The sequence below is a fragment of the Molothrus ater genome, chromosome 4 (genome assembly GCF_012460135.2).
Source record: "Molothrus ater isolate BHLD 08-10-18 breed brown headed cowbird chromosome 4, BPBGC_Mater_1.1, whole genome shotgun sequence".
Taxonomy (NCBI): domain Eukaryota; kingdom Metazoa; phylum Chordata; class Aves; order Passeriformes; family Icteridae; genus Molothrus; species Molothrus ater.
In genome coordinates this window covers 62,854,754-62,879,267 of record NC_050481.2, presented here as the reverse complement: position 1 = coordinate 62,879,267, position 24,514 = coordinate 62,854,754, and positions in this window count along the sequence as shown.

Here is a 24,514-nt window from a genome sequence, read left to right as displayed (position 1 = left end):
TGTTAACTCTAAAAAAGGTGATATTTCACTATGTGCCTGCAAATGTGTCTCTCTTTAAAGCTCCTTGGCTGAAGGATTGCTCAAAGATCATCCTTGTTTTTAGTGTGGCCAACCCACATAATGACAAAAAAAACATTAAGTAAGAAGCAATAACTGAGATAACATTCAGTTTTGTCTGTGATCTCCAGAAATAATATGACTAGGCTATTACAACAGCTGTAATGGGGAATTTAGGAGTGATAGAGAATAGAATATTTTCTTCTCTGACGCCACAGTTATATAACCACCAGAAAGTTTCTAATGTACATCAGTTGTCACAACACTGTAGTCTTTTACACTGTGGAGATAATTTCCTGCTCAGTTACTTTTATGCAGCTCTCTATTGCAACAAGGGTGAAGTTGCTATTATGAGAAAAATGTACAGAGTAGCTAATTGCACTGGTCTGAGCCATCCTGCAGCTGTTTTACATTGGTTTCTAGAGTCCAACTAACATTTTAAAAATGTATGCATATCTTATTATTCTTCCAGCAAATCTGTTTAAAAGTCAACCTTTCCTTTCTGGCCACAGACCACTGCTGGTTTTATAGGGTTTTAGTTCCAAACCCTCCTCATGCCTCCACCCCTGGGCAAAAATTCTTCATCATATCAAAGCAAAGGACCAGTACAATTCCTGTGTCAAAGATTGCTGACTCTGTGCCATGGCTGCCCTACCAAAAGCCATCCAGCCACAGTCTCCACTCTTGCCCCTCTTTGTTCCTCATGCACTGCACACCCCCCTTCCCACAGCCTTTTTCTCTCTCACTGGCACTGTTTATTCTGCCTTCTCATCAGTTACAGATGTGGTTTAGTTTACTAATGTGGATACTTTTTATACACCAGCCTTCATTTTAGAACCATGTCATCACACAATCCCACTCATTTTCATGTGCCAGCATCACTCTGCTCTAGTTGAACATCACCAGATCACATCATGTGCTTACTGAAAATACTTAATATAGCAATATGTTTGAACATTCCCATGCACAGTGTGAATATAAATTGTAGGAAAGGTGAACTTCTGAATTTATGTTGGGCAAACATTGCATTATTTTGATAACCTTTAAAAAAATTTACATTTTACTCTGAGTTTTAGCATGAATCTGTTGAAGACACAATTTCAGTATTCTGTTGCAGAAAAGGAGTATAAACTATAACCTCATATTGTTTGAGTCAAGCAATATAGCTAAGATTAAATAAATAAATAAACTTTCTAAAGTGCTCTCCCTGGAAAACACAGAGTTGAGCTGTTGAACAGCTATTGCCCAGTACTCATTTAAAAAGTTTTAGAGGCTTAAATGGCTTTGTTTATTGTCATCTTGGGCCTTAATTGCTTCTCATTCCTCTTTGTGCCATGCACATGGAGCTATAACAATGGAATTTTCAAATCAAATGGCATCATTTCTGCCTATGACAAAGCAGATTGTTTGCAATACTAGAGAAACCTGAAAAGTGAATTAGTTGGAATATCTCAATCCTCAGCTTTTCTTAAGACAATACTGTGAGAAAATCACAGAGAGAACTTGAAATGCTTTAGGACAGAGCCTGAGAAGAGATATTAGCAAGTTGCCATTTCTTGATATCTGTCTGGAAAGTGCATTGAAGATTTTTTGTGCTATTGAAAGAGTGATTAGTGACTATTTCATCCCTCCACTTATTGTTTCTCTGTTAATAAAGGGATGACATCAGTACCATAAAAGTACAGTTTCCAACCACTGCATAAACCCTGGAATACTGGAATGTCTTAAAAAGCAGGAGGTTGTGGCCTTGTAAAAAGTTTCCCTTGTCAATAATTCTGCTTCTCCTAAGAAAACCAGTTGTTACTTTTCAGCTGAAGTAGGTTGGCTTGCCAGGTCATTGATCCTGAAAGCTCCTGAAAGGGAAGCCGTCCATTCCCAATGTTCACAGCAACAGGACAAAAAATAAAGTCCTAACTTTTCTCAGGAATTTGCTGGGATTTTTGACAGCAGACATTATGAACATTTTTCATGATAATGGCTGTGCAAGAGAGGAATAGATTATGTTGGGAGAAGTGGTGTCTTCCTCCTATTACTGGGAGTTACATGAGGACCTTTCAAGAATTCTACTTTATTCTTCCTTGGGTCAAGGGTCAGAATTGGATTTTTAAGATGAAAATAACAAATAGATCACCATTCAAGAATTTTTCTAATAATGTTATTTTTAATTTATTTTTATATAGCAATCTCCCCCACTTTCCCCATTTCTATCACGTGAATTTGCATCTGCATTTTTGTACACAAACTCCCTAATGTTTACCCATGAAGAAATACATGTAAGAACTCAATAGAATTTCTGACAGTCATGACTCATTAAATTATGAATAGATTTTTACACCCAACCCCTGTATGATATGATATTTTTTTGTGAGTCCTTCATATCACACATGAACCCCCATGTGTGATATGAAGGACTCACAAAAAAATTTTATTCAAGTTGCAGGTTTAAAGATAAATATTATATATACATATATCTATATATATACATGTATAAAAATATATTTAAGTTCACTCAAAAGCTGAAAAAGAAGGTAAAATCCCTGAAAGCAGATTTTTTATTTATGAGATTTCTAGCTGTGACAGATTACCATTTGCTCTATAAAAGGAAATTATGCTTCTGTGAAAATACGACTTAATATTAAAGGGACTGTTATTAAAGGGACTATTACTGTAATCTTTTTTTCTTTGTATGCTGGTTATGTGCTTATTCAGGTCTTTCATTCATCAGATCTCTGGCTGTATAACTGAATTCAGTACTTTGGTCCCAGTCTGTCACTGTTATGGGTCAGGAGAAATTGAGAATCTTTAAGATATAAAACTCAGCATGAATTCAATGAAGAAGGATCCACACATTTTTAACATATTTTCATTGATATTATCAATGTTGTTGAGTATGCTTTTCAATCCTGTAAAAATGTATCTGGAGAGACAGAAATGGATATATAAATATATATATATGGATATTTACATTGAATGATACCAATGTAAAATATTGAGTTCATTCCAATTGTGTGCTCACAGGAACAAGCAGAACTTACTTCATGAACTGTTTTTCACAAGCATACAACAGTTTTTCACTCTGGATATGTTTTAGCAGGACTCCTTGACTTTGATAGAAAAGTCACTTGATAAATAATATAATTATCTTGTCCACCTCTGTATGCCCCATTTGCAACAGAGCAGATCATCTGTCAGCACATCATTAGCCAGACATCCCTGTGTCTGAAGTGAGTAAAGGAATATACTCTAGAATGCAAATATTAAAAGAGGGGATTTTTAAAATGAGTTCAAATAACACATTAGGCATAGGGCACATGTCTGATTTAAAATCTGCACAAAGAACAGGGTCATGCCTGCCTCCCTATTAACTGGTATCATGAGTCACATTATCTGCTGCAGATAACATATGGTGCAAATGCAGTCTGTCTGTGTGTCTGCAACATCATTTTATGAATCGACCTTGAATGGCAGGATGATTGAAAAATATTCACTTTGAAGACAAGAGGAGTAATTTTCGTTCTGTTCTGTTTCTTGAAACTGCTTGATCTGGGGGCAAATTACTTCTGCTGTATATGAAGTCACTGCAGTCCCATCCTATCATTCTACTGCCTGCTTGGATAAAATTATTTTCAGTGGCAGGGAGCAGGGGAGAGGTGAAAGAATATGATATGAGAGCAAAAGGAATAACAAAATAATTACAACATTTTGACAACGCATAATAAACCAACTTGTTATTGCTTGAATTTGTCTCCTTTGTTTTTAGATGCCAACAGTCTACAAGTAAGTTTAAAGAAAATTACAGACTTCAAGAAGTTCAAAGGAAGGGCACTGCTCTTGCAATGGAGTTACTGCATGAAACTTTATAAAGGCCTTTTTGGCCTTCTATCATCAATACATATGCCTAAGCATCTCCTTGAAAAATTTTGGCTTCCCTCTGAAACCTGTTTTTTTTAAACTTGAGCAGCAGCAGAAGGAAATGAAAACAAAAGCTGAAAGTCTCAGGGTGGTTACTTTCAATAAATTAAAGTTTCCTTCTTATTTCCTCATTGTGAGATGCAAGGAAAGGCCTTAATGGTGCTCTGCTTTAATTTCTTGTATATTGTGTGGATTTGTGTTCAGTGGTAAAGAAGCCACAAGGGAGTCCTTTGGTTTTACCTGAATGTGTTTTGCACTTCATGGGTTAACTTCAGCAAATGTTTTTAATTTCTCTGGTACCTTCCTCACTCTAAAATAACTGCTTTGAATCATACAGCTGTGGTCTGGACAAGATCTCCAGAGGTGTCCAGTCCAACCATCCACTCCAAACAAGACCATTGGTCAGTCCTGGCTTTTTCTTGCTGGATTTTGGAAACCTGCATGGCTCGACCCTCCACCGCCTCTCAGTCACCTGTCCCAGCGCAGCACCACTGTCCTGGTCTGCTCCTCCTCTGCTTGAGTCCTTCTACTTTTGGAATTATCATTAATTGATTAAATATTATTCCATATGCTGATTTTTCTTTCTCCCCTTGTTTTGTAGGTAGATGAGTAAAATCCTTCAAGGTTCCCTTCAGCATTGTCACCACTGTGGCCTTAAGTGGATGGCATGGGTAGATCCATTGGGTAGAACACCTTGGCAATTTCCTTTTCAAACACAAGTGGGTCCTTGATACTCAGATATCAGATTTCTAAACTTGTAATTATGAACTAAACTATAGTACTTATGTGCCTGAAGAGCAAAACTTACTCAGTCTTCTCTAAGACTATTTTTTTAAAATTCATAATGGTCCAGTGTAAAATGCCAGGGATTTGCATCTGCAAACTCCGTTTTGCTCCCTCTCAAATTAATGCTGATACTGATAGTTACTTTGTGCTTGTGTCCCATCATATATCACAACATTTCAATAATGTGTACATATCTGACTTACTGATTCATAGATGTCATGTCACTTTCCATTATGACACAATGAAATTATCCATTCACTATTATTTATATGTCATTGAAGATTAATATATTCTAGAAAAGATGCAGAAGCCTCTGCCTACCTTTGAAATGCAAAAAGGAATTGATAGGCACTTGACTTCAAGTTTTTGTTGAGTGTTTTGTCATGTCAATGCAAGCAACCTCCCTTGCAGCGTCTTAAATTTGAGTATTACTTTTGCATTTTTGTCAGCTTATTTTTGGTGGCATTGAAAGAAACTTGTAATTATTGGTGAAAAGGAACTTCTACTGAACTGTGCTAAAAAAGTCTTCTGGCTTCTGTGCTACCTGGAATGAGTACGGAGAGTTCTTGAAGAATAAGTCTCAAATTCCAGATTCTTCATCTGGAAATACCTGTTTATGGATGCCTAAATCTTGACATCTGAACTTGTGAATACATCTCCCCGTCAGGCCATGTATGTATTCTAGTTCCTGTGTTATCTCTGCCAGTCCCATTGATATAACTCAGCTCTTTGTTGCCTCAAAAAACAGCGAGTGCTGAATTTCTAGATTAATATAGGAAAGTGAATGAGACTATGGGATGATATCACTCATACCTGATATGAACTGTAATGCAAACAATAAGAAAATCAGGTTATGCATGAGCAAACATGTTCAGTCATCTCCATCCTGTCAGTAGATAAGCCCACAGAAGTTGCTTGAAGGTCTTTTCAAGCACCTGTGGTGTGAGAAGTTTCTTATGCTGGTGCAGGAATGACTGACAGAAAATCAGATACATGCACTTCACACCCAGAGCAAAACCCACAGAGAATTATAAAATAGGGGATTTAGGTCATAACTAAAGTCCCTTTTAATCTGTCAGGTTATTTGTGCAAAAGGTTTCCTGTTTTAAATACAGGAATCATAGTTCAAAATTGGCCCTGGGTGTATAAGACCAGGGCTGTCTAAAAGGGATTCAGTGTTTCAGAGGCAGCTGCTAGAAGACAGCTGAGCAATTACACTGAGACCTGGCAATTACATTGCTCAAGTTGGGTTAATTGCACTGTCTCAGAATTGTGTCCCTCTTCAGCTATTCTGTGGGAATGAGACTTCCTAGACAGCCTTAATGAAACTGGGTATCCTAAATCAGTTTTCAACTGAAATTGCCTTGACAATATTTTTTTGTTGTTGTTAATAGATCTGTGTATAACATATTTATTGGTCTCAGGTCTTTTCATGCCTCTTGAAAATTATTTGTACGCTACCCCCATGGCATCTTCAAGATGACTCAGGAATTTCTGTTGTAAATAAATCTTCCAAGTGTGCAGATAACATTATCAAAATCAGAAATGAAATAGTTATTTCAGTCCTTTATTTCAGTAAAAAAATGCTTCTTTATTGTTCGGTTTCCCCCCCACTATTAAATCATAACAATGTCTTGTCAACCACACTTTAACATAGTCTTAATATCTTTTGTTTGATGTGAGCCACATTTTGAACAGTGATGTAGCCACAAGGGTGAATGATTTACCCACAAGATCTTAACACTATTTAAAAGTTTAGTCTTTTAGTGTCATTTGTATGGTCATATTTGTGTGTGTAATATTACCGTGACTTTAAGTCTTACTTCCCACATAGCACAAATTGCACAGCCCATTCAGGTACATTCTCCAAGAAAATAAACTAATAGGAACTAAAGGACTAAAGGACAGAAGACCAATTTAACATACAGTTTGGACAGCTGCTTTTCCTCCTCTCAGCCCTTGTTTCATTGTCCTCTCTTTCTACTTACACAGTATTAGTTGCCTGAGACTTTATCCTGTTCCTTAACACTATTCACAAACTCTGGATTAAAGTTTTATGTTCACATTTGGATTTGTTGGCAGCACAGGAACACAGATACTTCTCAAACTTAAGTATACCTGCTCTTCTGAAATTTCGCTGCAGGACCTTGTATTTTGTTTGCTAAAAAGCCCTATTTGTCTTTGCCATGCAAATTGAAGATCAGCAAAGAGACTGAATTGGCAGAATTTCAATTGATGAGATAGTGTTCTGACCAAAAATATCCTGTTTAACTCAAACAGGCAACCTAAATTCGACATGAAATTGATCTCTATAGAAATGGGAGTGTGACAGTCATAAGGTGAGCCTTTATTAGAGTGACTTAAAGATGACAGTGCACATAAACCGGCCTTGATTAGATTTTGTCATAAAAAAGAGTTAGAAAATGACAGACAATAACTAATGATTTGCTATTTTTCCTGAAAATATTTTAAGGTATGATTAGGTTAAGATTATGTGTTTTAATGCTCCTATCCAAACCCTTTAATTTCCTAGAGAAATAGCTTCTACACTGCAGAAATCTACTATAAATAATTGCTACTGTAAACAGAGCTTTGAAATTACCAAAATAGGGATTTGGGAACTGTAGAGTTATTTAACATCGTTCCTGCTTAGCAAACTCCCTATCCTTCTTTCTTATGCTGAAAATGTCAAAACAAGACATTTCAACACTGTAAAAGAGCTTTTCCCACTGTTTTCAAAACACATTTTTTGTCTAAATTGATACTCTGCTTTTTAAAATTTTGATATAACAGTACTCTAATGGTAAATTGCTTTGAGAAAATTTGATCAGCAAGTTATGGAGGTTTTGAGGAGATGTTAAAACTAAACTAATATCAACAGTTCTACTGAACTTAGTTGTAGAGATTGACATTGCAGTCCTGAGCCTGTGTAATGAGACACAGTGGCACTGAGAATTGCACTTCTTAATCACAAATACATAATTATTTCAAAGGTGCAACAACCTCTGGCAAAATGACCTTCATTAAAACAGGCATTTTGGTGTGAATGTAGGTTTTGACCTCATAAGGAGAAAAATCTCATACAAACCTAACTTAAGAGGTTTTTTGCCCAGCTCAGAATCTACTTTAACTGTTTTGATATTGTAGAAACCTCTATTTTTTCCCAATATGTCAGTCCTTTGAGGAAGGGCCCTCTTCCTAATATAATAAATTAATTAATGGCAACTATTCTGGGTAACAGAAGAGAAGTTTTTCAGGTGTTTTACTTACTTATTTTTCTGTAAATCATGTTTGCAGTCACAGAAATATAGCTCTGAAACGCTGTAGTTTTTGCTGTTAATAGACAGATGTTTTAAATTTAGCATTCTTTATTTCTTGTACAAATATTTCTTTGGACTTATTCATATTTTGCTATGAAGATTTTTGGAACAGCACACCATTGAAACATCAGATATCAGATACTTCAAAGTCTCAGATACTCGAAGTTCAGAATTCTGGTTATTCATTGGGGCTGAAGGAGCCAGTCCTGATCCTCTGTCTTGTACAGTGATTTACATGTTTACAGCAGGGCCTTTTATTTCATTTCAGGTTTGTGTGTCTGTGTAAGATGAACAGCAAATTCAGTAAATCATCTAATGTTTGGGCACTGGAAACATGCTTACCATCTGGCAATTGGATCTTACATTGCGATTGAATGAAAATGTTACTGCAGAAGTATGATAAAGGGGAAGCAGGAGAAAAGTCGGGACAGTCTGCCATGATCAGGAACCCTCACCTCTATGCCATGAAGCTTGTGAGCAACGTTCACAAAATCATCTGAACACCAGGATTGTTTCAAAGACTTCGAAAGACTTGCAAAACTTACAGTCTCGAAGGCTTTCATCTGACACAAACTGTATGAAAGCCTTTATTTTGCTGAACTCTTACAGCTGGGTAAGGCCAGAGCTCAGTTGTCCTCAGAAGCAGTTTTGCAGCAGGCTCCTTATTCCTCTCTCTCAAGATGAGCACAGTGGAACATAGATGGTCACTCCTGTGGTTTTTGAAGCTGTGGGAGGATATTTTCTGCATCATTAAACTTCCTGGACACTGATCCTTGCATGAACTGGTAGCATGACCATGTGCTGCCCACCATCCATATATGACTTTACAGAAGCACTCTTGATGTGTTTTGACTCATGTGGTGACATTGTTTGGTAGCTTTAAGAGTAAAACCTGCTGGGGTTGCTACTGGCTGCTTTGGGGCTTCTTATGGCACATCTTTAAAGATGACAGACCATTTAATAAACTGCTACAATGTCCACACAAGATTTTCTTTTCATCAGCCAACTGTATTTGACTCTCACTGCCAAGAAGTGGATTGACATCCCCACCCCCACCTGCAGTTTTTAAGCCTTTGCAAAAGAGCAGGGATTTTTTTGCCATGCACAGCTTGCTGCTAACCTTTGGGTTTTTGTTTTGTTTTTCTGCCTAACCTTTTTATCTGAAGAGAGAAAGCTCTGCTTGAACTTACGTTTGGTTATTTGGTAAGAAATTTGCTTCCCTGCTAATTTCATGCTATACATAATACATCTTTATTATGTATTATTAATATTCATTTTCATCAAAGCAGTCCAAAAAAATTTCCATGTGGTAAAACCAGCCATCCACCTTTGCTAGGACATTGTATACTGTCTCCCTTGTCTTTGAGTCCATGGACATATTTTATGAAAAATCCTTTTGCTAGGATTTTTCTCCTGAGAAGCTGAGGCCTCAGAAATGAAATGTAAACAATGATTATCTGCTGCTGTGGAATGAAACAGGTGCATTTTGATTGGTCCATGTTGATTGTTTTTAATTAATGGCCAATCACAGTCTGGCTGTCTTGGACTCTCTGGTCAGTCACAAGATTTTATTGTCATTCCATTCCTTTCTATTCCTTGCTAGCCTTCTAATGAAATGTTTTTTTCTATTCTTTTAGTATAGTTTTGATATATCATTTTCTTTTAATATAATATATATCATAAAATAATAAATCAGCCTTCTGAAACATGGAGTCAAGATTCTCATCTCTTCCCTTGTCCTGGGACCCCTGTGAACACCACTAGAATTTGCAATGGGTATTTTTTGTCAGAGCAACAATAGGATGGATTTCCCTGGCCTTTTGGCATATGCAGTTTTAAATCATTCAGTATTTACTCTCTGAGTAGCTGTGTCTCACTTGTCATCTGAATCTTCCTGACCAAGGCCTAGACCAGCCACCTGTATCCTGCATGGGCGATGGAATTCTGACATCATGAACATAACATTGTGCTGTAATGATGCTTTTAACAGCACTGTAGATCTTGGCCTGCAGCTGCATCTTCTTATGCTTGCAGATTTGGTTGCCAGCTGGCCCTCAGCAAAAGGTTAGAAATGAGATACCAGCTCCCTCTGGATGAAGCCTCCCTAATAGGATGAGTTTATCATTTTGTGCAATGAGCTTGGTTGTACTCTTGAGATCCAATATTCTTTGGTCTCAGCAGGCATTGTACCTCATGACTAGGCACTAGCAATTATTAAAGACAGTTATTTGCAATATTATCAGTTAGCTGGAAACAAGTTAGGGATCCCTGACTCCTGCTGTGGAGAATACATTCACTCCCTAGCTCTGAGCATTTGTGTTCTCAGCTGACAATCCCTTAGCCAGCTCCTGCTTCCTCCAGTTGCTTTTTCCAGTTACGAAATATGCTTCTGGGTAAATTCATCTATTGTGTTTGCCTTTCCCAGCATGAAGCCATTTTACTCATTTGAGCAAGAAAAGACCCCACTTTTGAGATGTTTTCATGCTGAAGCACTGTTAGCCTCTGGAGCTACATATGAGGTGTATCAGAGTCACAGCCAAAGGCTCAAATAAATACTACAAAGAGAAAGCAGATTGGGAACTCTAGTTTTCAAGCAGGAAGACCTTTCAAGTCAGACTATAATTAGTTTTCTTCATCCCCACTGAGACTAGGAGAAGAAATATAGAAGTTAATTTATTAATATGATGGTTAAAATTAGATAATTTTTTTGACATCTATTTCTACAATATTATTTTTGTGACACTTAAGGGATATTTAAATTACTGTGCTGAACCCTTTTCTGCAGCAATTCATGGGAGGACTAAGAACTGACTGTCACAAACAGCATGAGCCAGCTGGTGCAGATGAGATCTTCCTAGAAGCTGCTGTGCAGGGCAGGGATGGTGCCTTACCTAGTGGCATTGAAAGTCAACATTGGTCAACAGAGACCAGTTGTAAGAAAACCTTTTGGAACTAACCCACAGATGGAGAAGGTGCTGCATAGTAAGCAGGCAGGAACCTTCCTTGGGCACTGTGCTCAGCAGCTCTTGGAGCTCAACAAAGGTCCTGTGGTACACAAACACCTGGATGCACTGAACATACTTTTTATGCTGAAATTGCACAGGTATGTTTGAGTGCCTCTGGCAGGTTGAGTCAATGCTGAAATAAAGAGTTTAGGCATTTATATTCTGCTTATGTGGCTGGCATGGGTATTATTTGCCCTAAATGGCTGTTTTTTTTCTGCAGCAACCCAATTCATCAATAATTTTCAAAGCAGTAGCTGCATTTTCATTCCAAAGAAAAGGGCTTCTCTTTTAAAAATCTTATAGACCCAGAAAAGGTCAAGATAAGAATGTTTTTCTCATTAAGGCACACTTTTAACATCTTTAACCTGGAATTGTGCATTTTATTCAAAAGGAGCTCTGGGAAATAAAACAAAAAATATATTTTTGCTTTCAAACTGACACAAAATACTATTTAGACCACAAAATACACGTGATAGGAAACATTGCTGATCCTTCTCATCTAAATCTCCAAGCACATTAGCAGTGTTTGCATTTACTCTCTGAAGTATGCCTGCTGATTTATTCTGCTTGGAAACCACCACTTAAGTTAGTCAGTGCTTTTAAATCAAATTATGTCCATCTAGTCTAAAATCCCTAATCTGTTAGCATGATAGTTTCTGTGCCCTCCTACGGCACTGATAATTAATAAACTGATTTCTATCTCAGACTAATTTTCAGTAAATACAACGAGTGATATTATTATCTAATTTCTAAAACCTCATGCTAACTGAAGGAAAAGATCAAGGCTTTATTGTAGCCATGAAGTATATACCAAAGTTGAAAATTAAGGCTATTTAGTATTTGGAATACATAAGAAACAAGATCATGTTTGTGACTTGAAGGTTGCCACATCTCCCAGTAAATCTTATAAGGACAGGATCCATCCAAGAGGAGACAAGACTACCTTGGTTTTGTAAGAAAAATATTAACACAGCTGCAATCCTCCAAACAAAGGTATTCAAAGTATTGGAAAGGTTTTAAGAATAAAGACAAGAAATCATCCATGACTAATAGAAAGAAATTTAATGGCAGATTGGAAGAAAGAGAACTTCTAGTAAAAAAGAAACTTGACCAGATTAGAAACTATTTTGTTATTGTACAGATCCTGCTTGCTGAGTACATTTAACCTTGGTACTTGAGTAAAACTCTTGTGGATGATACTATGGCAGCTGGGACCCATGCACAACACCCAGGCCCAAAACATTTGTTTCTTTATTTCTCTACTTGTAATTGTGTCTTCAGATATAAGCTCTATAAGGGCTACTGATCCCAGCTAGTAGAATAACCATCCTTAGTGTTGGAGTCATTAGGCATTAACATATCCTCAGAGAAATTAAAATCTGGTTTCTGTAGATGCTTGAATGGAAGCAGACAGGATTTTTGGGGATCCAAGCACCCTCTGGTTAAGACCCTCCCTCCTTGTTTGCAGAAGGATGTAGAACATAAGCCTGTAGTAGCATTCTGTTGGGCAATCAATAAGGGAGGCAACATTTCTTCCAGAATGCTGAATGCTTTGTTTTCTAGATATTCTCACAACTTCTGTTAGTATTGCTATTACATGTAAGATAACTTGTGCAGTGCAAATATTCATGACAGCAATTGATTGGAATAATTTATATCAAATACCTTAGGTGGATTTTAATACAGATAGATGAGCCTTAAATTTGGAATTGTATTACTAGGATTTGATAGGAAATTACACCACTGGGGGTTGTTCTTTTGCTGTGTTAGGTTTTTAAGAAGCAGAAATTAAAATATTTTTGTTTGGTACTTCCTGGTTCAATGTACCCTTTTCGAAGGCAAAGAGAGATTGGCAAGCTCAGCAAAAGACAAAGCTGTGTTTGCTGGAAAAACTGTACTGAGGCTCTGCAGTCTTTTTAAGCCCTTAAAAAAGAATTCTTCCCTTTAATTCCTCAAGGAAAGTAAATTATTATAAGTGGGTAAGCAGTATAACAGGATCTGACATATGTGTATTGAATTGAGGAGAATAATATTTTGCTCTTTAATGTATTAGTGCTATTATTTTGTTTTATGTATTAGTGCTATTAGTGTATTAAGTCTGCTCTTTAATGTATTAGTGACAGACATTGTCAGCAGACTTATAATTGACCAAAAGATGAACAGCTCTGTGTAAGGAAACATGGGACACTACAGATAATGCAGCTGGGACAGGGTAGTTAAATTGAGTTGTCAGAATTTGCAGCATTAACATAAATTTATGTTGTTTTTAAAAAAATTAAATCCTGAATATATCTCAGCAAGCTGTCTGGGCCTTAAACTTTTACTTTTGAAACAATGAATTTCAGGGTCCACAAACATAAGTATTCTTTTGAAGTCTGTTTTTAAAACTTTACCTCCTCACTGCCCTGTGGTTACCCCTGTTAATTAACCTAGTGTTTGACACTGCTACAGACTGTACCCAGCCATGGCTGTCTGAGAGTTTTGCACAAAACACTGAATACTTGATGGGTTGATACCATGGTGACTCTCTGAAGTATCATTTCTATCCTACTTTTTCCAGTTGAGGAGACTGAGCTGAAAGACCCTGCACTGGATTGTAGAAGGTCCAGGATTTAGATCCCAGCTTTATTGTGAAGTATATTTTACATGACAATCTTGAGCCATTAAACAACAGAAAAATGAGTTATTGCTGATATGTGAGATGCAGACATAAAAAATGTTCAATGGAGAGTTATTACAGGAGCTGCAGAAAGTTACTGTGTTGCACAAATTACAAGCAAAATCACTTCATTTCATTTCATTAAATATTTGTGAGGGTTTAATATGTGTAGCTAGTTTAGAGTGAAGTGGATTTCTCTCCTGCTGCATCTTTGTTCTCAGCACAAAACAGTAAAGCAAATCTGTAGCAAAAATACTGTCAATACACTTGCCAGTTCCTGTTATATATCAGAATCAAATTCTTTTCAGTCTTTTGAAAAGGAGTCACTAAGGATATGTTCCAAAAATGTGGAACATTATGTAAAAATATTGGAGCTTGCTTTGACTCTAACATTGTTGTCTCATATGTCTCCTTAACCAATGGATGGCCTCAACATTTTGTAATGTAGGCCAGCCTGAAGAGTGCCAAATTACTCAGGTGCTTCCATCTGGTCCTTGTGGCATGTTCAACATGTGCAGGCATTCATCCAACCTCATCATCCTCACTTTTCACTGGCTACACATGACAAAGCTGCCAAAGTTCAGCATCAGAGGGTACAGCAGTGACTCTCAATTTAACACAAGGCTGTGAGATGCAAACAGCAGCCTGCATAAGTAAACATGAGCCAAAAGTTCACAAACTCTACATGCCCCTAATTAAAGGTTATTGTTCTGAATAGATGGATGGCTGTCAAAAGTAAAATTCAAAATGGCTATATAAGGGTTCCCAATCATGGACCAGTTCAGTCAGTAATTTAGAAAAGTGCTGAAAACATTATGGTTTTCATTGTGGTCTTATGATACATCAGATTAGTCCAAATTTTCAGAATTGCTTCTGATGAGAATTTCAGTAGTGTATATCTGGAACAAGGTTAATTGTACTCAGAATTGGTGCTGTAGGGTACAACCATGAAACTGAGATAAGCTCCATTTAGTCAACAAATACTTTTCATTAGATCCTTTTTCCCCTTAAAAGAAACAAAAGTGATGCAAGTCAGAGGCTGCATGGTTTCATCCACTTGGCAAAGCTCCATCTCATCTCTGCATTGGCAGGTGTATGACTGAATACAAAGCAGAATAATTCACTGGTGCTGACTTATCAGTGTTGCATCGACATCAGAGAGAAATCTCTGGCCACTGGAGTTTACAGTCAGAAGTTACAAATGCAACTGCTGAAGCTTTGGTCTTACACTTGAAACAAGAATATTAGCTTCCCTCTTCCTTTTCCTCTGCAGTCTGGAACAAAGTCTGGTACTGCTTTATCTCTGAATTTAGGAGGACGTACAGAAAAGTGACAGTTGTTCCTTCATTACAACCCTGTTTTAAACCTTCCTTCCTTCCTTCCTTCCTTCCTTCCTTCCTTCCTTCCTTCCTTCCTTCCTTCCTTCCTTCCTTCCTTCCTTCCTTCCTTCCTTCCTCCTCCCTCCTCCCTCCCTCCCTCCCTCCTTCCCCCTTCCCCCCTTCCTTCCCTGTTTATATTTTGTATGCATTACTAGACCAACAGCATTAACCATAATTCTTCCACTGACAAAATCCTTCATCCAGCACAGGTCAAAACTTCACAGCAGCCACTCACAGATTAAACAAGCAGTGCAGTCAGTTGGAAGCTGATAATTCACAATACTTTGGCAATTAGGATGAGTCTAAGATACACAAATAAAAATATTTTATTACAGAAAAGGAGGCTGAGGGCAGACTTATCACTCTCTACATCTGAAAGGAGATTCTAGCCACCAGGTGGGGTCAGTCTCTTCTTGTGATAGCATGAGAGGATAATGGCCTCAAGTTGAGTCAGGAGGGGCTCAAACTGGATACTAGGAAAAATTTCTCCACAGGAAGCATTTGAACAGGCTGTGTAAGGAAGTGGTGGAGTTGCCAGCTCTGGAAGCGTTTTAAAAGTATGTGGTTATGGCTCTTGAGGACATGGTTTAGTGGTGAATATGGTCATAGTGCTTAAGTTGATGTTTGGACTTGATGATCCTGAGAGAAGCCTTTCCCAGCCTGAATGATTCGAGCATTCTGTGATTCCCATTGGTAAAAAATTTAGATTGCAAACATCCACTTTTCTGCAAGGATTTATTTTTTTTCCAAACTTTGCATAATGTTTTTTGTTTTCCATTTTCCAAGCTACCTCTTTGGGTATGTTGCTTAAAACAGGATACAAAATCATTGCTGATTCTCTTCCGATTCTTATGCAGACACTTCCTGAAGACCACGCACACCCCCTTAAATTTTACTCACTTTGTAACCAAATATCACCTCCTCAAGCTCTTTTCCTATCAAGAAACAGCCCAAGTTTTTTTTTCTCCAATTTTTATGCAGCTCCTGGATTTCTGTTTCTTGGACAAATGCTCATCACAATTGATTATTCACATTTTTAAACATTTTCTCAGATTATCAAATTTGCATTAATTAAAAGCTCTATCTCCCACATGCTCACAGAAGTCCTATTTAAGAAGATGATCAAGAGTATAAGCACATGTGTACTTCATTATCCAGGTCCTTAACAGAAACATTAACCTGAAGTGGGTGCAAATTATCCATCAAATGGGACAGGAAAAAAAAAAAAAAAAAAAAAAAAAAAAGCTTGGCCTTGTTTTTTTGCTGAACCTGCTTATTCCTTTAATTGTTTACCAAACAGTAATGAGCCCTAAAACTCGCTGACCTTGCTGTTCTATCACCAAAGGCTCCACGTGTGTCTGGACCCACCAGGTGTGTTTTCCCTCAAATGACCTAAATTTAGCTAATGCACCTGTCAACAAATGCTGGTACCTTTGGAGATTGCTGCTTTTACTTCCACCCTGCAGAGCACCTTCCACCTCAGCTGTGTTTGTATGTCCCAGTTGGCCTCTGGAAACCTGGAGCCACTCTCCACAAACCTCCTCTGTTTGCATTCTTAGACCAATCTGGCTTGGGCAATACTGGAGCGTTCCTGGGGGATTTTTACCACTTTTTTGCATGATCCCCTGAAAAAGGTCTGCTCACAAACTGGAGAGCAAATTTTGCTACTGAGAAATGTCATTTAGCAAATTCAGAAAGGACAGCTTTAGCAACTGAAAAGCTTCATATGAGTGTATCCATTTTGATTAAATTCTGTATAAAAGACAGTAGAAAGGATTCTTTCCAACTCATTTCATCCTTTGGCAAAATATCTATTTCCTGTTTTGTTCCTTCAAGTTATCATTTTAACTTCCATTTTCTGTGGTTTTAGTTTATTGAAACAAAGTTTTTTGCTGGTTGTGAATCACTCTTTCTCTGTGTGTTTTAATTTTAAGCTTTTTGCAAATATATATTTTTTTCTTCTCAAGTTAAGAACAAATACAACTTCAAGTTTAAAAATTTCCAATGGGATACAAGTTTCTGCTTCCAAGCCTTTTTATTGCAAAGACTGATTAGTTCCATATTTCCTTTTTTATGCCCAGAACACTCCAGACATCATGGTTTCCTCTCCACAAGTAAAACTTTATCAGCGAGAACATCTCAGATTATCAGCAGAGGAGACACAATTCCAGAGATAAAAAGCCATTCTTTTACTGACACATCTTGGACTGAAAATAGAAGAATAATACGATTTGCAGATATAGCATTGCCTTATAGAGATACTGGGGTAATATCATCATTGATATTTTACTGGGTTTGACAACAAACCCAAAGATATTTCAGTTACTGTGGAGGCTGTAGCTGTGATTGTGTTTTGGCTCTGTGATAACAGGACAAATAGACAGCACCTCTAAGTAATTCTAGTGCAACATCACTGTGGCTTTATGTTCGGGAACAAAAAACCCCTGTTTTTTCCTCATTCTTTGTTCATAATGATTCTCTGCTCAGCCCAATGACATCTAATTAAAGAGGAGTAAGAATAGTGATTATAAAATAACTGCTTTAGAAGTCCCTCTCCCCTTTTAATTTCTTTCCCCTACTTATTGTGTTATAACTACAACGTTGATGATGAATGTGGGAATTAATTTCTCGTTTTTCTCACACCTTTCACATGCCTGCAGTGCAAATGCCCAAAGTAATAGAAAAAAAAATACAGAGAAAATCGAACTAATTGCCACAGGCATGTTGAAAGTGTCCATTTCTTTTCTGGCCATATAGGGGCTGCCAGAACTCCAACCCAGTTGTAAAAAATTCCCTTTGGAGACACTGATTCCACCCTCAATATCAGAAAAATGAGTGGTAGCTGATGAAAACACCAAGACATAATCTGAACCATTTCTCACCTTGTATGACACACACAAACCACAGCCAGATAACTCAGCATAGCCCCGGAGTAACCTTGTCCCCCAGGTCCCTCCAGATGGCATCCAGTGATGGCTGTCCCATTGCTGCATGTGTGGGGTGTTGTGAGAACCCAGGACACCCCTCTGGCTGTCCAGGATGGCCAAGAGCCCTGCCAGGGGGCTCAGAGACCCTGGCACAGAGCCCAAATGCCTGTGCTTTTGATTATGACCCGTGGAGTAAGTTACCAACCTTATATGAAGATCTGCAAGCCATGGCAAATTAAGTAGAATCATAGTGAATTTATCACAAGGTGAAAAAGTAGATTTTGGTGTTTTTAGAATGGGGATTCAGGGGGGCAAGATGGAGGAATCTGGGCATGTCCAGCCTTTCTCCTTCTTCTTCTTGTCCTCCATCTTCTGCTGTGATGTTGGCACTTTTAGATTGGTGTAGAGTAGAAGCTCACTGTCTAACATAGGTGATAGGTATTGGAAAGTAATTGTAAATAATGTACAGGTAGTTTTTAGTATAAAAAGATAACACCGCCCTGGGGCAGGCAGAGTGCCTTGGACTGTCCTGCTGAGCAGACCTCAGCTGGACAGGAGAAAGAATTTATAGAGAAGATACAATAAACAACCTTGAAACCAAGAACTGAAGACGAGCGCCAGGCTGGGAAAAGAGACTTCCTAACGCATCTCAGGGTCACTCTGAGCAGCTAGAGATCCCAACAGGGTATGTCCTCCTCCCAGCCCTGGGGGAGTGTTAGGAACAGCAGAGCTCTACTACAAGCTGAGTGAGAGTCCTCCCCTTCTGTGTAGGCATGGAGCAGACCAAGATGTCACTTGTGACAAATAACAGCCAGCTCTGGAGTGGACAGAGGTCAAAGCTGCAATTTTGGAATAGAAGGAAAGCTGCATGACAAAGTGTGGGGGTACCAGTCACTGGTTTTTCTGGGTCTGGACTGAGGGCACTTGAGACAGTAGTTCATGTTCTGACTCAGGTGTTTATTATTTCTTATCAGTGAAACAGTCTCACTACTGTGAGTTCAGCATCTTTTCCTTAGAAGGCACAAAATGGCCAACAATCTCTTGTTACAAGGGCTTTTAAGAGTAAACTATCCAATTAAGAGCTGACACCTAGACTATTTTCCCTTTTAACCTGATAACTGATCCCACAGAGCCCACAGTGCAGACTTTTCTGCCCAATTACCAAATGCCAACCAAACCCATGAAGAAGAAGGCAAAAGAAGAATGAAGAAGAAACCCAGGACAACACCCTGTGCCCTCCATCTTGCTACCACCCACAACATATTAAAAATCCCAAAACCTAAATTTCTCACCAAGTGATACACCCACACTACTCTCTATAATCTATTTCACACTTTTTTTGGATTCTAGTCCATCTTGAAGTCTAGGAAACTTTCTCCATGAATGAGGGCCAAAGTCAGTGCTCCCCTGGAGGTCAGGGTACCCCAGGGCAGACAGAGAAATATTCCTGGTGCCGTGGGATTCCACAACAGGGGATGTGCTTCATTGGTAATTATGGTGTCTGTGCAGGGTGGAGGATGCCCTCAGAGCAGAAAACTGTATTAAAACCCTATGCCAAGCACCTTTGATATCTGAAAGAAGAAACACTGAAAGAGTATCAAATTTATCTTAACATGGGCTAGTTTTACTTTGAAATAAGAACTGTTATGAAGACTGCTATGAATACTTCACTGAGCTAATGACTGAGGCCAATGATTTCTGTCTCAGTTTCTGCTACAGAGAGAGTTTTTGCTTGAATTTATGCTGGTATTTTTATTTAGCCTGTCATGCTCTTACTGTAGGGAACAATAAAAACATCTTTATTGTTTTAAAATTTTAGTTGTCTTTGAAATAGCTGGTGATAATATCATCCAAATGCAGGCACTTCTGTTTCTCTGAGGTTTTTATGGGAACAGTAATCAGAGATAAAGCTATTAAACTGCCAGCCGGGGATCATTTGATGGCATATTTGTGAGTAAGTATGATTATGGATGTTACAAATAATTCCTTCTGAATTATTTGTCAGATTTGTGCTGCTGTGTAATGTATAGAGGGAAGGAAACTGAAGGCAGCTCTCTGTTATCATAAATTAATTTAGCACTACACTTAAAAGAAGCATTGACCTGACAATGTTGGGAACAGAGTCCTGAATTCAGGGCCTTTCTCTGCACAGCTGCTCATGCTGTAGCTTTGATGGAAAGAGTTGTGTAGTGACTTCTTCAAAGGTGAAGGTAGCACACTAAGGAGTGAACTTGCAGGTGTTTGGGCTTCCTTTGGCCCTGCAAATTGTGGTAGTTTGGTGGGCAGCATCCATCTCTGGACAGAGGGAGAAATATTGGGAGAAATAGTATAGGCAGGACAGCTATGACTTGGGTATTGGGTTAAATTAGAAAGACTTTAATCCTAATCTTGGGAAGTTTTTATGGGTCTGTGTTAGGGCAGCCAAGAGGCTGAGCCAAAGGTTGTGAGTGTATGACATGGACAATGTCACACTGACTGACACAAGAATGAAAGTACTGATGGTTATGGATACTGACAGGAATTACATGCCCAGGGTGGCAAAATCCATGTCCTTCCATATTATTTAGGTTGAAGTCAGAGGCAAAACACTCAGTAAGAATCACAATTTTTTATTTTTACTCTTGCTTTCTCAAGAAAATTCCAAGTCTTCCAGAGGCTCTACTAATGCTCCTGTTTTTCCTTCCCATCCCTTCTTCTCTGGCTGCAGCACAGCATTGCAGAAGTGCCCCTCTGGGAAGCACCTGGGGCTTTGGTACTTGAAAGACACCCAGAAAAGCCTTGGCCCGGAGCTTAGCCAACCTCAGGGACGAGCTGGAAAACTTCTGCAGATACCAGAAACTGATGAAAACAAGGGGAGGAAGGGAAAAGGAGGTCCTGCAAGAGCAGGAGCTGGAAAAGTGAAGAGCAAGAGCTCCAAGTGCACAGATGAGCCCCTGTCAGAGCTGTCTCTGGCCAGGTGAGGTGATGTGCCAGGACCCTCCTGCAGGGCAGCCTGCCTCCTGTTTCTGAGCTCCCTGCCATCTCCACCTGGCTCCCACCACAGGGTGACATGAGCTCCTGCGCTGGGTACCCATGGCCAGAAATGGTGGTACATGAATTATCCTGCTGGGCTGCCTTTGGCTTATGTTGTTATGTTAATGAGTTGTTGCTGACAGATCCCTTCATATTACCATATTTTACCATATTTAGAGATTTTGTGCTGCCCAGCTATTTGAAGAGATTGAATGGTCCCCTAATTCCTTGGAAACAGTCTCACCACTTGTGAAAAGAAATCTTGCTTCAAACCGCTTCGTGCTGGAATCATTCCATTTTTAACAAAAAATATGGAGGCTTCTGAGGTCTCTCTCTTGGGAGGCAAGAATTGTAGATTTCAGCCTTTTGAGCTTTGGAGGCAGGAAATGAATTTGGATGACATACATTCTGAGAGTTATTGAAAGTCATCTGATATCTATGACTCCTCTTCAGTAGTTTAAGGATTCTCTTGACTGTTTTTATTATAAAGCTCAAAAAATAAGAAAAAAATTACAAACAAATAAAGAATAGCAGATTTATTTGAGGAGAATAAAACTTTTTTTCACTTTTAAGAGAGAGCAGTCTCTATTTTGGGCAGGAAAAACTGAAATGGAATTTGACTCCTATTGACAAGTGATCAAAGCATGTTTCCTAATTTTGCATTCTCTTGATTGCTGTTATCTCTGACAGTATTTCAGATGTCTTTTAACTTTGAACTTTAAGGATATAAAATTCTACTTTTCTCTCTACAGACATTGCCTCCTACTCCTTGTTTAATCTTAAGTGCTACTTTTATTTTTCTATCTACACCCACACCCAAGAATAATTTCCCTATCTGCAAATGTGGTGGGGTTTTTTAATTTTTTTTTTCCACTCAGCTGAAACTTTCAGTAAAGAAAGGCAGCATAACTTATATCTTTAGTACAAAATTAGTTTCATTGTCTTGAATGATTCTCTGGTGAAAAATGTGATGAAAAAGTTTAGTTCTCTCCTTAACATATTTTCACAGTGTCTTCACTGTTGCTCATTCCATAAATGCTAAGTAACAGAAGTTCAGCATGCCTGCTCCATATGCTTAGACTTGTGCCTTGAAATGCAGCTGAGAACATGTTCTTAATCTCCAGTGACCATCTGTGATTCTGCAAAGACTTGTTTGCACTTATTTTATTCATGCTTCTCCAATGGTCCAATTAATTCTGGCAGAGTCTTTGCAGGGCTTGGACCCATGAGAGTGATTTCTTGGAGTGCTATTTTGGGGGTGATCTTATAACATCCAATAATAACTTAACCACTAAGAATAGGACTCATGTGAACTAGGTGCTGTTCAAACTCAAGGTGACCCCTGCCTGATTCCCAGCATTTACATCTAATCAGAGATTAAATATAGCAAATGTGGAAAATAGAAAAGAGGAGGAGGGATGAAGGAGTGAAAGCCTTGCAGAGATCTAGTAGTGCATGGAAGTCTGAATCACCAAGGTACTTAAAGATGGTTTTTTAAAGGGCAATTAATTATGAGCCCAGTTTCCATTTAATCCCCTTTCTTTTCCATGGGTTTATTTTATTTATTTTTCCCCCTTCCATACCAATAATCCCTAATTACCCATTACCAAATAGTCTTTACAGAAATAAGTGTTCAAAGACACACTTTAACTACAGATTTGATGAGTTCTTCTTACATTCCATTACATAATAGACAGAGTCTCATTGAAAACTCTTCTGAATAAACCCAGATAAAAAAAAAATTGTAAAAGCCTTTCTGCACCTTCCAGATGAATGTAAAGACATACAGCAAACTGAAAAATATTACAGATCTTCAATTCTTCTACATTCCTTCTACAAATTCTGACAGTTGCCAAAAAGCAAGAGACAAGATAATGACAGAGAAATCAAAATGTAAATGTTTAGTAATGAACATATTGTGTGTGGAGTACAACATGCTACTTCAGGCAGAAAATGAATTATTTCTTTAAAATTTTTACTTACACTAATGCATTTATTCCTCTATCTATCCCTATCAGACTGCCTCCAAAGAAGTCTGCAATTTTTCTTTCAGAGCTTTGAAACTTTTTTGTAGAGCCTAAAATATAGGTTATTTACCCCAAGTTTCAAAAGTGAAAGAGAGCCCATAGTTAAAACAACCAGATATTGAAAAAAAATATTTGTTGTCTCTTGTTCTAAATAGCAAATTGACTCAAAGTTAATTTACAGGTCTTCTACTACAGAAGGTCCTTGTAATGAATTTTGGCTCAATGCATGACACTCACTTTGCTAAACTTTCCCCATTACGACTTTCCCCAAATGACACATTAAAATGTGCCATTTATTTAGAGTGGATTGAATCAAACAAAATCTTAATTAGCTAAAAAGTCTAAATAAGACATAATGCAGTAGATCTCACTCATTTTTACAGTAATAGATTGGCTCAATTAACTCAGAAATTTCCCTACAAATGTGTAGTAACAGCTGTTCTTGTAGCTCTACTAAGAACATAAGAGAACAAGTGTAGGGAGATTTATCAGATTTTATTAAGCAGCCTGATGCTGATATAAAAAGCTTTCTGACAAAAGTACTTTCATGGTAACTGACAAAGAAGCAACAAACTCAATGCTAACCAAAAGTTAAAGACAACTGCTTATGTTTTAATTTAACTATAATAATACAATTTAGTTGTATTACAAATGACAAGAGGAAAAAAATGAGTAATTTGCACTTTTGGAGCTGGCAGATAAGGAGGTGACAGGCTGAGTTATGGGGGAACATCAAGAGGAGAAGTCATTTGCACAGGATGAACAGAGTGATCAAACAGGACAGATGGAGAGCAATAACATAGTGGTTTATAAAATTGGTGTGTTTTATTACTTTTTCTAAAAAAAATACAATCTTCTTCCAGTCCAAGTTATACTGATCTGGACATAGATTACAAGTTTTAACAAACTTTGTACAATTCGTGCCAGTTTCTCTATTTCATTAATATGGCAGTGTTTCAGTTGACTGTTTTAAGCAGATTGTGAATTTTGGTAAGTTAATTTTCAAATAGAAGGATGGTAGAATGGTGTTGACACTGTAATTATATTTCTGATAGAAATCAAGGCTTTCAATTCAGAACTGGGCTGGGACAGCCCTGGATTTACCGACAGCCTGGGGAATGAGGGGCTGGAGAGCAGTGCCAGGGAAAGGCACCTGGGGCTCCTGGGCAGTGGAGAGTGGAACATGAGCCAGCAGTGCCCTGGCAGCCAGGAGGGACATCCCTGTGCCGGGGACATCGGGCCCAGCATGGCCAGCCGGGCAAGGGAGGGATTGTCCCGCTCTGCTCGGGGCTGGGGCAGCCTCACCTTGAATACTGTGTGCAATTTTGGGCACCACAGTATTTAAGACAATAAACAATTACAGAGTGTCCAAAGGAGGGCAGTGAAGATGGTGAAGGGCCTGGAGGGAATCTGTGTGAGGAGTGGCTGAG